Here is a 9,327-nt window from a genome sequence, read left to right on the forward strand (position 1 = left end):
GGACACACGTGCAGCGGCCAAGGTGGCGTCCATGGTTGTGCGCGGCGAAGGTCGCCCCCATGGCCAGCGGGAGACCCGTGTTCTCGGGTGATGGTGGTTGTGGTGGCAGGCGTGGATTTGGATCCCAACAGGTCCATTATCGGCTTTGCCCGTGGAAGGCCAACAACACGATGAGGGGTCGGTGAGGAGGCGGGTTCCCGCCAACGTTCCGGTGGCTATGTGCATCATCATGGCGTGGATCTCAGAGCGGACCCGGGTAGCTGCTAGTTCACAGTGACGTGGATGCCGAACAAAACCATGTGGACCTTGATCACGGTGGATGATGGCAGCGTCTTACGTGTCGTCTCCTTGTCGAAGGCCTCATCGATGGTTCCCCTCGTTCCGGCTACTCCCGAGAGAACCCTAGATCTAGGATTCTCAGATCGGGCGATGACGAGGCCTTCGGGGGCATCCTCCCTCTTGGGGGCATCGTCTTGGAGCAGGTGCTGGCTATAGGGCACAATAGGAGGTGCGGTGTTGCATCTACCGTAGCAACGATGACGGGCATCGGCGATGTGCTGCAGCGGAGTCTTGGCGACAGACATGTGTTGATGAACGCACACAGGTGGTGGAGCTGTCTCGCGACGTGGTGGCGTCGACAGTTGAATGGTCTTGCAAGGTGAATGCCTTGATTGCTCTTGAATGTGGGAAGGCAAAAGATGGCGGCTGCTGATTTCTAGAGCATGTGTATGCAGGTGCGCGCAGAAGGTATGCTAGATCAATTGGTGCTCTCGGCTTGCCACCGAATTAGATGGTCTGTGTTGACGAGAGGTAAGGGTACATAGTCAAGCTTGTAGGTCTAACGACTGTGGTTACCACGAAGGTAGCATTGGGTTGATCTATGTATTTGTCTTGTCAAGTTTTGTTGAATAATATAATAAAATTGTTGTGTGCATCACTTGATTCAGGGGCTGGGATTTATCCTCCTTTCAGAAAAAATACATTTTTTTGCGGGCTAAAAAAATACCTGCTCATGCCAATTAAGGAAAATAATGTGTGTTAAAAATATACTTGTGATCTCTTCCATGGTCCATAGGTAGAAGATCAAAGAGGTCTTGCCAAAGAGTACACCAGGAAGGAAAGCCAGGTTAAGACCATACTCCCTATGTAAAACATAAAATTGTTTAGATCACTACTTTAGTGATCTAAATGATCTTATATTTCTATAGACTGAGTACTAATTTACCAGATACCGCTCGGTCAGCTACAACTCTTCTTTGTCTCCAGATATTTTCCTGGCTTGTGAACCAAGAGGTGCTTGCTTAGCTTGCAAATAATTACCTGTGAGCAAAGCGCTTACAGTATCAAGTTTATTTAAATATATCCAACAAGTGCTTGCGAATAAGTAAAGAAACACTAAATAAGGATGATCATTTATCTAAGTCAATTTGGTAACACCGTACCATTTTGCTCTAAGACTTTTCATCTTGAGTTTTCAGGTCGACGCATTGAGCTTTATTCATTGTCTGAAACCTGCAGCATGCAGAACCTCATTATTAAACCTATTGGAAATTTCACCAAAGAAAATCCATGCAGACTTGAATACAACTAAGAATCAACTAATGTGTGGTCTTTATATGGGGAATACAATGTTACCAAACCATGTATGGTTGTCAGGTTACGAAAAAGGGTTTCCCCCGCTTTGTATTACAAAGCAACCAACTTCGATACAACCAATGATAGATGCTGGGGCGGAAGCAGCACAGTCAGGCCCAAAAGAAATGAAAGAGAAAACAAAAAAGAAACAAATGCGAACAATGACAGATCAACGAAAACGATGAAGACCCACAACCGCTGCGCCCACCTGAGAATTCCACCACACTCCGAGCACTCCAGACCGCCGCATACCAAGCAACATCCTCAAGAAGGACCGCGACCCCGACGACGCTGCTGCCCAGACTAGTCCTAGGGTTTCCCCCGGTAAGTAGAGGATTGCGAGGGAAGGGGCAAACCCGACGCCCTTCAGGGAGGCACGGCGGCGCCCACAGACGTCACCACGTTGGTGCCGGACAAGCCGACACGGATTTCTCCGGACCACCAACCATCCACGACTCCAGATGATCCATCATGCGCCACCAAACACGCCGCCCACCAACATGCGCCACCATAGCCGAGCAGTCCCCATCGCCATCTCACCGTGGCAAATGAAGCGAGACCGGCGGGAATAGAGAAAGTAACCAGGAACGAGGTGTTAACGAAAATATTTTAGAGTCCATATCTTGTACACGGTTTTGGTTAGAGATAAAACCAAATCGTATTTGAACTTTCCATCTTCTTGTTTCCCATGTATGTAACAATGATCCTGTAAATGCTGTGATGGAGGCTGTTTCCATCTTATATAAACACGCAGACGTGGCCTACTCAGGTAGGTAGAAACGATTACCAAATTTTTACATGGTAATCAGAGCCAACCTTCCAAAACACATCTAGTTTCCATCCTTTCCTCCACCTTCCATCCATGGCGTCCTCCAGTACCATGGTGCCGGCTCTCTACTCCAACCAAATCTCCGAGAAGCTCACTCGTGAGAACCATCTGCTATGGAAGGCCCAGGTGCTTCCGCAGATCAGAGGCGCTGGGCTGTATGGGTACCTAGATGGATCCGTCGCGGCACCAGAAGAGAAGATCTCGACCACGGACAAGGAGGGCAAGGTCACCTCCGTCCCCAACCCCGATTTCATCGCCTGGAGAGGGCAGGATCAGCAGGTCCTGTCCTACATCATCAACTCGTTGTCCAAGGAGGTACTTGTTCAGGTTCTTCATCTGGAGACCTCACATGCGGTATGGAGTGCCCTCACCAACATGTTTTCATCTCACTCCCGATCCCGCATCAACAATCTGCGCATCTCCCTCGCCAATGCTCAGAAGGGGAACCAATCTGTCCCGACCTACTTTGCCCGGATGAAAGGTTTCGCCGATGAGCTTGCTGCTGCTGGAAAACCAGTTGGCGAGGATGAGCTCATCTCGTTTATCCTTGCTAGCCTCGATATGGACTACACCCCACTAGTCTCTGCCCTTGATGCTCAGACTACTCATGTATCTCTTGATGCTCTCTATGGACAGATGGCGAATTTCGATCAACGGGTCGAGCTGCTACAAGGGACCAACTCCGGCTTCAAGTCCTCGGCTAACATGGCTGCGCGAGGGCGCGGGCGTGGCCGTGGCGCTCCTCGTGGTCGCGGTGGAGGCCGTGGCAGTAGCAACACGAGGGGCGGCAGCAGCACCAACGGCAACAACAACGCCCATCCCTTCAACAACAACAACAGGGGTGGACGTACAGGCAACATCAACAAACGTCCGACTTGCCAGATCTGCGGCAAGTCAGGCCATACGGCCATGGACTGCTGGTACCGCTTCACCGACGACTACCTTCCAGAAGAGAAGTCAGCGGGCGTCGCCAACCTGTCCTCCTACGGGGTGGACACCAACTGGTACGCCGACAGCGGGGCGACCAATCACATCACCGGAGAGCTAGAGAAGCTCACCGTCCACGACAACTACCGCGGCACCGATCAGATCCACACCGCTGATGGTTCAGGTATGGACATATCCCATATTGGTCATTCGGTTATTAACACTCTCAATGATCAAATTCATCTTAGAAATATCTTGCATGTCCCCCACGCATCTAAAAATCTCCTTTCAGTGCATAGAATTGCTGTTGACAATCATGCTTATCTTGAGTTTTGGCCTACTTTTTTTCTGATTAAGGACCAAACAACGGGGAGAATTCTCTATCGAGGCAGATGTAGGGGAGGCCTCTATCCATTGATTCCAATTAGGACGTCGAATAAACGAGCCTTCGGTGCCATCAAGCTATCTCCAACATGGTGGCACGATCGTCTTGGCCATCCATCTTTTTCTATTGTTCAACGTGTGCTTAGGAATTATAAGCTCCCTTGTCATGGAGAGCAAAACCTCGAGTCTGTTTGTGATTCTTGCCAAAGAGCAAAGAGTCATCAATTACCTTATCAAGTGTCCACAAGTGTGTCTACTGTTCCTCTTGAGTTAGTATTCTCTGATGTATGGGGTGATGCTCCTATTTCTGTTGGTAGACACAAATATTATGTTAGTTTCATCGATGATTACAGTAAATTTACTTGGATCTATCTTATTAAAAATAAATCCGATGTTTTTGAGGTTTTCCGCAATTTCCAAGCACATGTTGAACGAAAATTCGGCTGCAAAATTCTTGCTGTCCAATCCGATTGGGGCGGTGAATACGAGGAACTAAATCCTTTCTTTCAAAAGATTGGGATCTCACATCATGTCTCCTGCCCTCACACTCATCAACAGAATGAGCCGGCGGAGAGAAAACACCGACACATTGTTGAAGTCGGTCTCGCCCTCCTAGCCAATGCATCCATGCCACTTAAATCCTGGGATGAAGCCTTCTTAGCAGCCACCTATCTTATTAATATTCTGCCAAGTAGTGCTATCAATTTTGACATTCCCTTTGAACGTCTATTTCACACCAAGCCTAACTATGCATCGCTCGGTGTTTTTGGTTGCGCATGTTGGCCTAACTTGCGCCCATACAACACTCAAAAATTATCCTTCCGCTCCAAACAATGCGTTTTCTTAGGCTATAGTCCTCGTCACGAAGGAGTTAAATGTCTCGATGTCTCCACTGGTCGCATTTACATTTCTCACGACGTCGTATTTGATGAGACTGTTTTTCCTTTTGCCTCGCTTCATCCCAATGCAGGAGCTCTTCTTAGGAAATAAATCTCCCTCCTACCAGAATCTCTTTAAAATCCTTCATCCTTTGATCATGGGGGTGATAATAACTGTGATGATCAAAATATGGCATATGTTACTGACCAAACTGATGCAGGGAATAACACAGGAGGTGCAGAACATATACAAAAAAATCTGGGCAAAAATCATGTCGAAAATAAGTTAAATTTGGCATGAAATTATCCTTTATTTTATGTTGCAGATGAGGACACAGGCACGGGACACGGAGGTGATCTTGGCGCGCGATCCCAGGCAGATCGCCCTGTAGCAGCACACACGGGCGGTGCAGAGGCTGCAAACCCGAGCCGCACGAGCGGGCAACCAGGAGGCGAGCGCTCCCCCGACCGCTCCGGGCCCGCTGGCTCTCCAGGCGCCAATGCCCGATCTCCACCTGGGCCACCTGGGTGCTCCCCCGACCGCACGCGAGTGCGTGCTTCGTATTCCGGGCCCGCTGGCTCCCCAGGCACCGATGCCCCGTCTCCACCTGGGCCATATGGACCCGATGCACCTGCAGCGGACGTCAGCGACAACGATCACCAGGATGGATCGATTTCGGGATCACCTGCGTCCGCCAACGAGGTGGGCGCTGGATCTTCTATGGCTGATCGCCAGGTGGATCCGGATCTTCTACGGCTGGCTCTGGACCAGTCCCAACTGGTGCTATCATGAGAGGGCGCACACGCTCTAAAACAGGCATCTCAAAACCACTACTCCCCTCAGACGGTACAGTACTCTATGAGAAAATTTTTAAGGTCAAATATGCATCCTTTTGTGCAACAGGAGAGCCACAAAATGTGCAAGAAGCCTTAAATAGTACAAACTGGAGAAAGGCTATGGATATTGAGTATTCAGCATTGATGAAAAATAAGACTTGGCACTTAGTTCCAGCCAATCATAGAAAAAATGTTATTGATTGTAAATGGGTTTATAGAATAAAAAAGAAAGCTGATGGCAGTATAGATAGATATAAAGCTAGATTAGTAGCAAAAGGATTCAAGCAAAGATATGGAATAGACTATGAGGATACATTTAGTCTAGTAGTTAAAGTTGCTACTATCAGACTTGTTCTGTCTATTTCTACATCCAGGAGATGGAGTTTAAGGCAGCTAGATGTGGAGAACGCGTTCCTTCATGGTGTTCTGGAAGAAGAAGTCTACATGAGACAACCACCCGGTTATGAAGACAAAAACTCACCCTTTCATGTGTGCAAGCTAGATAAGGCCCTTTATGGACTCAAGCAAGCTCCAAGAGCATGGTACTCTCGCTTAAGCTTGAAACTGCAGGAATTGGGATTTTCCCCTTCAAAGACTGACACCTCCCTATTTATCTTTAATAAGTCTGGGGTGACAATATTTGTGCTCATATATCTTGATGACATTATTGTAACCAGCTCCTCTCAGGAAGCAGTTTCAGCATTGTTGCAGGACTTGACCTCTAGCTTTGCATTGAAGGACTTGGGAGATTTACACTTCTTCCTTGGGATTGAGGTAAAGAAAACTCAGGATGATATTGTATTAACACAACATAAATATGCTTCAGAAATCTTGACCAGAGTTGGCATGAAAGATTGCAAACCATCACCAACCCCTCTATCAAGCACTGAAAAATTGTCAGCCTATGATGGTGAACCTCTTGGACCAGATGACAGTACAAGGTACAGGAGTATTGTTGGAGCATTGCAATATTTGACTCTTACAAGACCTGACATTTCTTTTTCAGTCAATAAAGTTTGCCAATACTTGCATGCGCCAACTACTGTTCATTGGACAGCAGTAAAGAGAATTCTTAGATATGTTAAGTTCACCATAGATACAGGTCTTGCATTTAGGAAGACACCATCCACATTGGTAAGTGCCTTCTCAGATGCAGATTGGGCAGGATGTATTGATGATAGAAGATCAACATGAGGGTTTGCTATATTTTATGGATCAAATCTAATATCCTGGAGTGCCAGAAAACAAGCCACTGTATCTCGGTCAAGTACTGAAGCAGAGTATAAGGCATTAGCCAATGCTACAGCTGAAATCATTTGGGTGCAGTCATTACTCAGAGAATTGGGTATGCCTACAAGACAACCTCCGTGCTTGTGGTGTGATAATCTTGGGGCGACCTATCTCTCAGCTAATCCTGTTTTTCATGCTCGTACTAAGCATATTGAAATTGATTACCACTTTGTCAGAGAAAGGGTAGCGAAGAAACTTCTTCAAATACAGTTTGTATCTTCAAAGGACCAGGTTGCAGATGGGTTTACAAAAGCTTTACCAGTACGGAATCTAGAAGAGTTTCGGCGCAATCTCACTCTTACCAAAGTGTGATTGAGGTGGGCTGTTAACGAAAATATTCTAGAGTCCATATCTTGTACACGGTTTTGGTTAGAGATAAAACCAAATCGTATTTGAACTTTCCTTCTTCTTGTTTCCCACGTATGTAACAATCAGATCCTGTACATGCCGTGATGGAGGCTGTTTCCATCTTATATAAACATGCAGACGCGGCCTACTCAGGTAGGTAGAAACGCTTACCAAATTTACACGAGGGGCGGCAGCAACAGCAGCCACGTAGGAGGGGACAACCTCCAACGCCCGTGGCAGGAACCGACCGGACGTAGCAACAGGGGCAAACCGGGCAACCGCGACCAAATCGACCGGGGGAAAGGGAAGGTGGAGAAGTGGCCCTGGCCACGACCGGCGCTGTGCCGGCTCCAGCTCCCCCGCAAAACCTTGTTTCGCCCCCGCGCCGAAGGCCCAGATAGGCCCGGCAGAGCCCGAGACTTGCTAGATTTGAAAATGTTTAGTCTCACACGAAAGCAACAATAAAACGTAATAAAATTGTCTGCAAATATAGTATGTGTAGCAACACAACGACATGCTAATTGAACTCTGTCCCAGTGCCTTCCATTGATTATTAATACTTCATCTTTATGCCCGGTTCCTACATAACAAATTGTAAACAACTTATCAGGCAATTGTAAAGAGAGAAACAAAAAATAATTAAAAAATGCAAAACTTACTTTTCATTCTGGGGCACGTTTGCCGTCTATGGCCCTCTTTGCGACCTATGACACAAAGAAGACCTGGTTTTCTCTCAGAAAATGATTTTGGTCTTCCATTTTTTGTAACATTTGGATCTTTCTTTGCCCGCCCTGTCTTGCTCTGTTTAGGGGCGCCCTTGGTGGAAACTTTCATGGGATCACCTATGACATCAACATGTTGTTCCGGCTCACGTGGCTCCTCATGCACATTCCTTCTACTACCAACAACATCATCAGCAGGGACCTTTTTCTTAGCTATTATATTCTGCAGACACTGCATCAACTCATCAAAGACAAATGGATCATTTGATGCAACATGGAAAGCTTCTGATCTTGTTATACTGAGTTGACTATAGCAAGCACACTGCTCTGCCCCTATCCAACTCTAGCCGAACATGTCACTCTTCCACTATGCAGGCAACCCACCTCTCGCAACTTTAGACATCCTCTTAAGGTTGCAACACTTAGGTATTTCAGATATTTTCAGATGAACCAACACATACAGAATGTGTTTGCAAGGCAACCCTTTCCGAAGCATTCATCCACAACTGCAGTCTATAGTATTCTCAGAGTTTTGAGCTCGATAATTGATGCTGAACTGAAATTTTCGGTTATTTCTCCATGTCATGATGAAGGTGTGACAGTCAACTCCAACTAGCGTCTCAAAAATCTCAAGATCTCCCATCTTCTTCAGATCTTATTGAAGAATATAAAAAATGGCATGAGTGAATACTTTGGCAGCATGCTTCTCAATGTCCTTATATTCTGTGACTGATGGTGGCATTGACTGATTAGAAACACAATCATCATGCGCCTCGTTCTCACGTAGTCGAACTATGCAATTCTCATAATGCACAACTAGATCAACAATAGTCATACCGCCGTCCAGGTGAAGGTGAAGACAAGAGTTAAGGCTTTCACACCTCTGATTACTACGCATACCCAGAAAAAAAAACCATCTGACAGATATGATGCTGCCCAGAGACTCCTCTTCCTGTACATCCTACGCAGCCACTCTTCTGTTTTATCAGTCTTCCATTTAAGGACAAAAGCGTGCCATCTCGCCTCAAAGTTGGCTAGAGAGGTGGAGTTGTACAAGAGTGCCCTGAACTCATTTAGTGATTTGTAATTAAGGTGATTCTGCATATTTTTTCCACGTGCCATGAGCAGAGACGGTGCAACACATCAACCAAAACAACCTAATAGCTCGTATCATTGCAGCGTCTCCATCTGTGATGATTGACCTTGGCTTCTTCTGATAATTGGCCTTCAGGAATGTCTGGAGCAGCCACACATACGTCGCCTCGGTCTCGTCAGACAATGGCACAACCAAACACTATGGTGCAATGGTGATTATTTACACCAACAAAGGGGATGAACGGCATACCATGTCTGTTCATCTTATACGTGCTGTCAAACACAATCACATCTCCATACAACTGATAGTCCCGCCGCGACTGTGCATCGCACCAGAACATGCTCTTTAAACGGCCCTCCTTATCGAGCACGTACTCAAAGA

At 46.7% G+C, this 9,327-nt stretch overlaps 1 pseudogene; it reads left to right on the forward strand.

Moving 5' to 3' along the window:
* The first annotated feature begins 2,977 nt into the window (after window positions 1–2,977).
* Window positions 2,978–3,116, forward strand: LOC119342427 (annotated as a pseudogene).
* The last annotated feature ends 6,211 nt before the right edge of the window (window positions 3,117–9,327 follow it).

The sequence above is a fragment of the Triticum dicoccoides genome, chromosome 7B (genome assembly GCF_002162155.2).
Source record: "Triticum dicoccoides isolate Atlit2015 ecotype Zavitan chromosome 7B, WEW_v2.0, whole genome shotgun sequence".
NCBI lineage: Eukaryota > Viridiplantae > Streptophyta > Magnoliopsida > Poales > Poaceae > Triticum > Triticum dicoccoides.